The 10,019-nt window shown below is 38.5% G+C and overlaps 1 pseudogene across 1 annotated transcript; it reads left to right on the top strand.

Annotated features, from left to right (window-relative positions):
* The first annotated feature begins 1,825 nt into the window (after positions 1–1,825).
* LOC308645763 (serine incorporator 3-like) lies at positions 1,826–9,037 on the top strand (annotated as a pseudogene). The gene is made up of 2 exons: positions 1,826–2,827; positions 8,651–9,037. The product of its transcript is annotated as a serine incorporator 3-like (transcript).
* The last annotated feature ends 982 nt before the right edge of the window (positions 9,038–10,019 follow it).

A 10,019-nucleotide genomic window follows, 5' to 3' on the forward strand; every position in this document is an offset into this window, starting at 1 on the left:
AATTAGATGAAACCCAGTTTTCATTATTGAGGTCTTTCACCTCCTTTCTTAGATTTATTCCTAAGTATTTTTTAGGTCATTGTGAATGAGATAGTTTTCCTAATTTCTATTTCTTTTGATTCATTATTGGAGTATTGAAGTATAAGAAAGTGATTGATTTATGTATGCTGATCTAGTATCCTGCTGCTTGTTTATCAGCCCTAGAAATCTTCTGGTGGAGTTTTTTTTAGTCCTCTAAAAAACGAAGCACATTATCAACCAACAGATTTTTCCATCATTTGTATCCCTTCAATTTCCTTCTCTTTCCTAATTGCTCTGGCTAGAGTTTCAAAGACTATGTTGGATAAGAGTGATGAGAGTGGAAATCCTTGTCTTGTTCCTGTTTTTACAAGAAATGCTTTCAGTTTTTCTCTATTCAGTATGATGTTGGCCTTGGCTTTGCCGTATACAGCCCTAGATGCTGAGGTAAGTTCCTTCTATCCCTAGTTTCTCTAGTGTTTTAAACATGAATGCTTTACTTTGTCAAATTCTTTTCCTGCATCTATTGAGAGATCATGGGATTCTTGTCCTTATCTCACTTTATGTGGTATATTATATTTGTTGATTTTCATATGTAATAATAATAATAATAATAATAATAATATAAAATTGTGGATCAAAACTTAAATACTGGCATAAAATACCTTTACAGAGAATGCTATTGAAATACATAATGCATTTTCTTATTTATTTGGTTATACAAGATAGTTGTTTTAGTGAGAATGGGAGAAAATCTTTGCTAGTTACTCTTCTGGCAGAGGATTAATACCTAGAATATATAAAGAACTCAAAACACTTTACACCACAAAAATCAAGTTACCCAATTAACAAATGGGCAAATGAATTAATCAGACACTTCTCAAAATAATTACAAATAGCCAACAAATAAATTTAAAAATTCAACATTATTAGCAATTAGAGAAATGAGATTCAAAATTATCCTGAAATTTCATCTGACACCAGTCAGAATGGCAGTCATCAAAAATAGAAAAAAATAATAAATGCTGGAGAGGATGTGGAGAAAAAGGAACATGTTTACGCTATTGGTGGGATTGTAAATTCATATGACCACTATGGAAATCAATATGGAGGTTCCTCAAAAGACTAGGCATGGAACCACCATATGACCCTGCTATACTCCTCTTCAGTATTTATCCTAAAGAATTAAAGTCATCCTACTACAGTGACACAAGCATACCCATGTTTATGGCAGAACAATTCACAATAGCCAAACTATGGAACCAGCCTAGATATTCACTGATGGATGAATAGATCATCTCACCATTGTGTACATCCACAAGAAATAAATTTTTAAAAAAATAACTCTGGGTCAATGGCAGAAAGATCAATAAATTGAAGGGAGCAGAGGGAGGGAAAGAGAAGGGGAGGGAGAGATACTAGAATCTGAATTCGAATAAGATATATTCCAGGCTTCTATAATTATATCAAAACGGATTCTATTGTCATGTATCACTAAAAAAGAAGCAACAAAAGAATGAAGCAATGTGAGTTTTGGGAGGGGATGGGCCGTATTTCGGGACCAAGATACCATCCAGTTTCTGGGACTATGCCTCAGCTGACTGTTACCATCCCGTAAGCACCTTGTTCCAGACCAGCCACCTCCATCATAGTGTCACCATGGGGGCTGTGCCGGGCATCTTCTCTCTTGCCAGCTGAATGGAGAAATATAACTAGGTTATGTAACTTGCTGAGGGAAAGTGGCATAGATGACACGGACTCCAGATCACTGGAGGAGATCTCAGGCCGCCCGTGTTGTTCCTTGCTGCAGGTCCCCTGCCTCTGCAGTGGTGCACCATGCTTGCTGTGTAGTTGCTTTTCCAACATTAAGAATTCCACTGGGACTTGGCTCATCTATGCTTTTATTCTCCTCCTAGGAACTGCTGTGCCCTGTATCATGCTGACAGAAGGGACAGAAACTCAGATGACGAAGATTCCTGGATTCTGTGAAGGGTGATTTAAAATCAAGGTGGCTGATATAAAGGCAGATAAAGATTGGGATGTGCTGGTTTGTTATAAAGCTATGTGTCAGATCAACTTTATCTTAGCCATTTTTTTTTGGGGGGGGGTTCTTCTTTTTGCTCATGTTAAAAAATAAAAGCAAGTAAAGCTCCCAGAGGAACAGTACACACTGGGTTTTTTAATTCAAAATCGCTGCCATTGTTGGTATCACGATTGGATCTTTCTACATCCCTGAGGGTACTTCACCTCGGCCTGGTTTGCTGTTGGTAAGGTGGGAGCTGCTTTGCACATCCTCATCCAGCTGGTACTCTTGGTAGACCTAGATAACTCTTGGAATGAATTATGGATGAGTCGTATGGAAGAAAGAAACCCAAAGGTCTGATATGCCACTTTACTCTCTGTTACAACCTTGTTTTATGTCCTGCCAATTGTCATTGTTGGGTTATTCCACACATACTACACTAAACCAGATGGCTGCACAGAAAACAAATTCTTCATCAATATTAATCTGATTCTCTGTGCTGTCGTTTCCATTATACCCATCCACCCCAAAATTCAGGAACATCAGCCTCGTTCAGGTCTCCTACAGTCCTCTGTCATCATGCTCTACAGCTGTACCTCCCTGGTCAGCCACGACAAATGAACTTGGTGGTTCCTGCAACCCTACTAAGAATCATTACACACATATATTCACTAACCATGGCTCCTGCAAACTCCACTGCTGTAGTTCCTTTCTCTGCTCCGCCATCAAAGAAGAGGCACTTTCTGGATGTAGAAAATCTTCTAGGGCTTACAGTCTTGGTTTTCTGTCTTTTGTATTCTATTTTTTTTTTGTTTTTTTTTACATCTATTTTTTTATTTTTTTATTGGTTGTTCACAACATTACAAAGCTCTTGACATATCATATTTCATACCTTAGATTGAAGTGGGTTATGAACCCCCAATTTTACCCCAAATGCAGATTGCAGAATCACGTCGGTTACACATCCACAATTTTACATAATGCCCTATTAGTAATTGTTGTATTCTGCTACCTTTCCTATCCCCTACTATCCCCCCTCCCCTCCCAGCTTCTCTCTCTACCCCATCTACCGTAATTCATTTCTCTCCTTGTTTATTTTCCCATTCCCCTCACAACCTCTTATATGTAATTTTGTATAGGAATGAGGGTCTCCCTTCATTTCCATGCAATTTCCCTTTTCTCTCCCTTTCCCTCCCATCTCATGTCTCTGTTTAATGTTAATCTTTTCTTCCTACTCTTCCTCCTTGCTCTGTGCATAGTTGCTCTCATTATATCAAAGAAGACATTTGGTATTTGTTTTTTAGGGATTGGCTAGCTTCACTAAGCATAATCTGCTCTAGTGCCATCCATTTCCCTGAAAATTCTATGATTTTGTCATTTTTTATTGCTGCATAGTACTCCATTGTGTATGGATGCCACATTTTTTTTATCCATTCATCTATTGAAGGGCATCTGGGTTGGTTCCACAGTCTAGCAATTGTGAATTGTGCTGCTATGAACATCGATGTGGCAGTATCCCTGTAGCATGCTCTTTTAAGGTCTTCAGGGAATAGTCCAAGAAGGGCAATAGCAGGGTCAAATGGTGGGTCCATTCCCAGCTTTCCCAGGAATCTCCAATTTCCAAATTGGCTGCACCAATTTGCAGTCCCACCAGCAATGTACAAGTGTACCCTTTTCTCCACATCCTCGCCAGCACTTGTTGTTGTTTGACTTCATAGTGGCTGCCAATCTTACTGGAGTGAGATGGTATCTTAGGGTGGTTTTGATTTGCATTTCTCTGACTGCTAGAGGTGGTGAGCATTTTTTCATGTACTTGTTGATTGATTGTATGTCCTCCTCTGAGAAGTGTCTGTTCAGGTCCTTGGCCCATTTGTTGATTGGGTTATTTGTTATCTTATTGTCTGATTTTTTCAGTTCTTTGTATACTCTGGATATTAGGGCTCTATCTGAAGTGTGAGGAGTAAAAATTTGTTCCCAGGATGTAGGCTCCCTATTTACCTCTCTTATTGTTTCTCTTGCTGAGAAAAAACTTTTAAGTTTAATTAAGTCCCATTTGTTGATTCTTGTTATTAACTCTTGTGCTATGGGTGTCCTATTAAGGAATTTTGAGCCCGACCCCACAATATGTACATCGGAGCCAAATTTTTCTTCTATCAGACGCAGAGTCTCTGATTTGATATCAAGCTCCTTGATCCATTTTGAGTTAACTTTTGTGCATGGTGAGATAAAGGGATTCAGTTTCATTTTATTGCATATGGATTTCCAGTTTTCCCAACACCATTTGTTGAAGATGCTATCCTTCCTCCATTGCATGCTTTTAGCCCCTTTATCAAATATAAGATAGTTGTAACTTTGTGGATTAGTCTCTGTGTCCTCTATTCTATACCATTGGTCCCCCCGCCTGTTTTGGTACCAGTACCATGCTGTTTTTGTCACTATTGCTCTGTAATATAGTTTGAAATCTGGTATCGCTATACCGCCTGATTCACACTTCCTGCTTAGAATTGCTTTTGCTATTCTGGGTCTTTTATTTTTCCATATGAATTTCATGATTGCTTTATCTATTTCTACAAGAAATGCCGTTGGGATTTTGATTGGCATTGCATTAAACCTATAGAGAACTTTTGGTAATATCGCCATTTTGATGATGTTAGTTCTGCCTATCCATGAACAGGGTATATTTTTCCATCTTCTAAGATCTTCTTCTACTTCTCTCTTTAGGGTTCTGTAGTTTTCATTGTATAAATCTTTCACCTCTTTTGTTAGGTTGATTCCCAAGTATTTTTTTTTTGAGGATATTGTGAATGGAGTGTTTTTCCTCATTTCCGTTTCAGAAGTTTTGTCGCTGATATACAGAAATGCCTTTGATTTATGTGTGTTGATTTTATATCCTGCCACTTTGCTAAATTCATTTATTAGTTCTAGTAGTTTCTTTGTAGACCCTTTTGGGTCTTCTAGGTATAGAATCATGTCATCTGCAAATAGTGATAATTTAAGTTCTTCTTTTCCAATTTTTATGCCTTTAATTTCTTTCGTCTGTCTAATTGCTCTGGCCAGTGTTTCGAGAACTATATTGAATAGAAGTGGTGATAGAGGGCATCCCTGTCTTGTTCCGGATTTTAGAGGGAATGCCTTCAACTTTTGTCCATTCAGAATGAATGAGAAGGATCCATGTGCTGCTGAGAAAAAAGTATATCTACTTGATGATGGTTGATATATCCTATATATGTCAGTTAAGTCTAGGTTATTGATTGTGATATTGAGTTCTATAGTTTCTTTATTCAACTTTTGTTTGGAGGATCTGTCCAATGGTGAGAGAGGTGTGTTGAAGTCACCCATAATTATTGTGTTGTGGTCTATTTGATTCTTGAACTTGAGGAGAATTTGTTTTATGAATGTCGCAGCACCATTATTTGGTGCATAAATATTGATAATTGTTATGTCTTGTTGGTGAATGGTTCCTTTTAACAGTATATAATGACCTTCTTTATCCCTTTTGATTAACTTAGTCTTGAAGTTGATTTTATTCGATATCAGGATGGCCACCCCTGCTTGCTTGCGAGGACCGTGTGCGTGGTATATTTTTTCCCATCCTTTCACCTTCAGCCTGTGTATGTCTTTTCCAATCAGATGTGTCTCCTGGAGGCAGCATATTGTTGGATTTGTTTTTTTAATCCATGATACCAGCCTATGTCGCTTTATTGGAGAGTTTAAGCCATTAACATTCAGAGTTACTATTGATATATGGTTTGTACTTCCATCCATGTTTGATTGTTTATCATTTTTTTTTTTTAAATTTAGTTTGTTTCTCCATGATTATCTTTCCCCTTGCCCTCTGTCTTTACTGAGGCACTTCCCACTGATGGTTTTGGTTATTGTTTTTCATTTCTTCCTTGTGTAGTGTTTTGCTCAAAATGCTTAGCAATGCTGGTTTTCTGGCTGCAAATTCTTTTAACTTTTGTTTATCATGAAAGATTTTTATTTCGTTGTCATACCTGAAGCTTAATTTTGCTGGATACAGAATTCTTGGTTGGCATCCATTGTCTTTCAGTGTTTGAAATACATTGTTCCATGACCTTCTTGCTTTCAGTGTCTGTGATAAAAAATCCGTTGTTAACCTTATTGGTTTACCCCTGAATATAATCTGTCTCCTTTCTCTTGTAACTTTTAATATTTTCTCTTTGTTCTGTATATTGGATATCTTCATAACAATGTGTCTTGGCGTTGGTCTACTGTGATTTTGTGTGCTCGGTGTCCTGTATGCATCTTCAATTTGTATATCTGTTTCCTTTTTTATTTCTGGAAAGTTTTCTGTAATTATTTCATTCAGCAGGTTACTCATTCCCTTGGTTTGAATCTCTGTACCTTCTTCTATCCCGATGACTCGTAAGTTTGGTGTTTTTATGTTATCCCATAACTCTTGGATGTTTTTCTCATGATTTTTTACCAGCCTTTCTGAGTTGGCTAGACTCTTATCAAGATGATTTATTTTGTCTTCATTATCTGACGTTCTGGCTTCTACTTGCTCCACTCTGTTAGTGATACTCTCAATTGAGTTTTTAATTTGGTTTATCGTTTCCTTCATTTCTAGAATTATTGTTTGATTATTTTTTATAATCTCTATCTCCTGATAAAGATGCTTAACTTCTTCTTTTATCTGTTTATGTAATTCATTCTCAATGTGTTCTTTTGCTGCTTGAATTTGCTGTCTCGTATCCTCTTTAAGGTTCCATTCCATCTGTCTAAGGTGTTCCTTGAGTTCTTTATATGACCATTTTTCTGATGACTCTAGGTCCTCCTGAATATTTAGGCTGTCCTGCATTGTTTGTACTCCTTTTCTTCCTTGGTTTTTGAAGCTGCTCATGTTACTTCTTGTTCTGTTTGACAGCTGAGTTACTGTTTACTCCTATAAATTTATTTGATGCTTGGGAGGAAAGGTATTAGAAGGGAAGGGAAGAAGTCACTAAAGAGAATGAGAGTAAGCAGGTAGAATTCAAGGAAGGGGGGATAAGATAATTGAAAAGAAATGAAAAGACAAAAGAAGAAAAAAATAGGAAATAAAAAAAGAAAAAAAAATTTTTAAAAAATAATAAAAAAATTAAAATTAAAATTAGAAGAAAAAAAATTTAAAAAAAATTTAAAAAACAACAAGAAAGAAAAATGAAAATGAAAGAAGAACCCAAATCAAAAAAAAAGAGAGAAAAGAAAAAAAGAAAAAAACCTAATAAATGCAGTCTTATAGTTTGATTAACTTCTCTTCCAGTAGGTGGCGCTGTGCCCACCAGGCCAAGTTTCTCCTGTCAATATGCGGGAACCAATCACTGTGCAGCAGCTCCTCCCAGACTGGGCAAGTCTGCAATCCTGAGTGCCTAGGGCCTCCTCTTGTGTCTAGTCACTTCCCACTTTTCCTCTAGCCAGGCCCCTCTCACGGGTGCGGCTCACCACAATACTGGCTACACGCCAGGTCTCCTGCTCCCGGGAGCCCTGTTTTCATGAACGACTGGGCACACTCTTCTAGTTTGCCATTCCCTCAGACCCAAAGTTTGTAGAGCTTGGGGCTGAGAATCCTCAGAGAATTTTACTTGCCCTCCGGTAGCCACGCCCCCGGTAGCTGGTGCAAGAGACCTCAGTTGTCAGCACTGGTGGGAGTGGTAGTTCCGCGCTGTGGTTCCCGTGCCACCTCTGATTCCCTCGGGCTGGCTATCGCGCTCACGGGAGAGCTGGGAGGGGCCCTTACGGGAGAGCTGGGAGGGGCCCTTAAGGTTTCCCCAATGTGTGGAGAGGGAAGGCTAGGGAATTACACACCTGTAGCCGCAGGTTTCAATGACGTTATCTCCTCCGCCGCAGTCTGATGACGTCAGTTCTCTGCCATGGTGGTATCTCTTGCAAATGGCGACAGTTCGTTTCCCTTTGCCAGGCGACCAATGCAACGGGTGGGTCCTTACTGTCTCTCCCAAGCCCCGTTTCAAACCTGTGGTCACTACCTATGAAGGCTCGGTAGGCATTTACCTCCGTAGGATGAGAAGGGCTGACCAGTTGTTTCAGCCGGATGGATTAGTGCTGAGTCACAGCTGTTTGTCTGTGGGAAGCTGGCGAACGGGAGCTTGAATTCAGCCGATCCGGGCTCAGTGTGTGTTCTGAGAGGCCCAGACTGTTCGCCCCAGATCCACGTCAGCTCAGCATTGCCTAGTGATCCTGAGCAAACAGATTTAGGTTGTTTACGACTCCCTATGCCCGCACAGCTGAAGAGGTCAGAGACTTGATCTCTCCCCGCCCGCTGCCATGTTGGAATCTCCAAAATAGTTTTTTAAAAAAGGTAACTTGGGGCTGAGGTTGTGGCTCAGTGGTAGAGCTCTCGCCTAGCATGTGTGAGGCGCTGGGTTCGATCCTCAGCACCACATATAAATAAATAAAATAAAGGTATAAATAAATCACATCAATCTTTTAAAAAAGGTAACTTATGAATAAGTGGGTTACAAAAAATAATTACTGCAAGAATGAATTAAAGTAGTAACAAGAACAAAACCTTGCACTTAAGTTATATTTATGCAAACCAAAGGCTCTGGCTTCCATTCCCAGAACCACAGGTCTTAGACAACCTTGCTCTAGCCTGTCTTTTGTATTCTAGCATTCGCACTTCCAGCAACAGCCAAGTGAACAAGCTGACCCCACTCAGGGAGTGACAGCGTGATCCTTGATGATACAGCTGCCAGTGGAGCCAGCGATGAACAAGATGTACAGCCTTGGTGGACTGTGAACAAGGAGAGAGAGGGAGTGCAGTACAGCTACTTGTTTTTCCATTTGATGCTCTGTTTGGCTTCCTTGTACGTCATGATGACACTGAATAGCTGGTATAGGTCTGATGCCAAATTCCAGAGTGTATCCAGCAAGTGGCCTGCTGTGTGGGTCAAGATCAGCTCCAGCTGGGTGGGCCTCCTCCTTTATGTCTGGACTCTTGTGGCTCCATTCATCCTCACTAATAGGGATTTTAGCTGAACTTCTGAGATCCAAGGACAGTATTGAAGTTACTAAAGGTCTCACCTTTGCTGAAAACCCATATCCCTTTTAAGTTTGCTTCAACTAAACTATTAAGTGAATGCTTTGCAAATTTGACTATATCCACATTTATATCAAAAAGCAAGACTGAAAATGCTTGGTGCAGAATCTGAACTTTTTATTTTTATGTATATTACGTTTAGTTGTAAGGATATAGCACAAAAGAACATTTTTGCATTTTAAAGAGTACTACAGCTGTGCTGTGAAGAGAGTTCTTTATGAAAACCTGTAGGGTTCTACAACTTTGGTTTAAAATATTAGATAGAAGAATATTGGATATGTGAGGCTATCATTAACATATTTCTATTGCATTCTCCTTAAAAAATGCATTTATATGATATTTTCCTCCATGAAGTTCTCTAATTGTGTGATACAAGCACATTGTTTAGTGCAAAGTCTTTGGAGGTGTGTAGCATCATAGCTCCTGGGTAAGGAGCATGTATGTGGGTCCTTCTCCAGAAGCATGGTTGCTAATGAGGCTGCTGCTTCTAAATTTTGAATTTATCTACTTTTTTAATATTACAGAATTGATGCTGCTTGATACAAGTCTGTGGCTTTGCCAGATATGTTAATTTCAATAAATGCACTGTAGGTTTGATTAAAATGAGGATTCATTTGGGAAAACACTGCAATGTCTATGTAATAATCATATCATGAGTATGTAAAAGTAAAAAGCATGTAAGTTTTATATATATATAAATATATATATATATATATATATATATATATATATATACCTGCACTATAAAGGTATTTGACTACGATGGAAAATACCAAAACAAACAAACAAAAAAGAATCAACAAAAATTAAAATCAAATTAAATTTTAAAAAGAATTAAAATGGATGGAACTAGAGACCATTGTGTTAAAAGAAATAGGTCAAAAAACCCAGAAGGTAAGTATGTTTTCTCTCATATGAGGA

The sequence above is a fragment of the Spermophilus citellus genome, assembly GCF_964194105.1.
Source record: "Spermophilus citellus genome assembly, chromosome: 3".
NCBI lineage: Eukaryota > Metazoa > Chordata > Mammalia > Rodentia > Sciuridae > Spermophilus > Spermophilus citellus.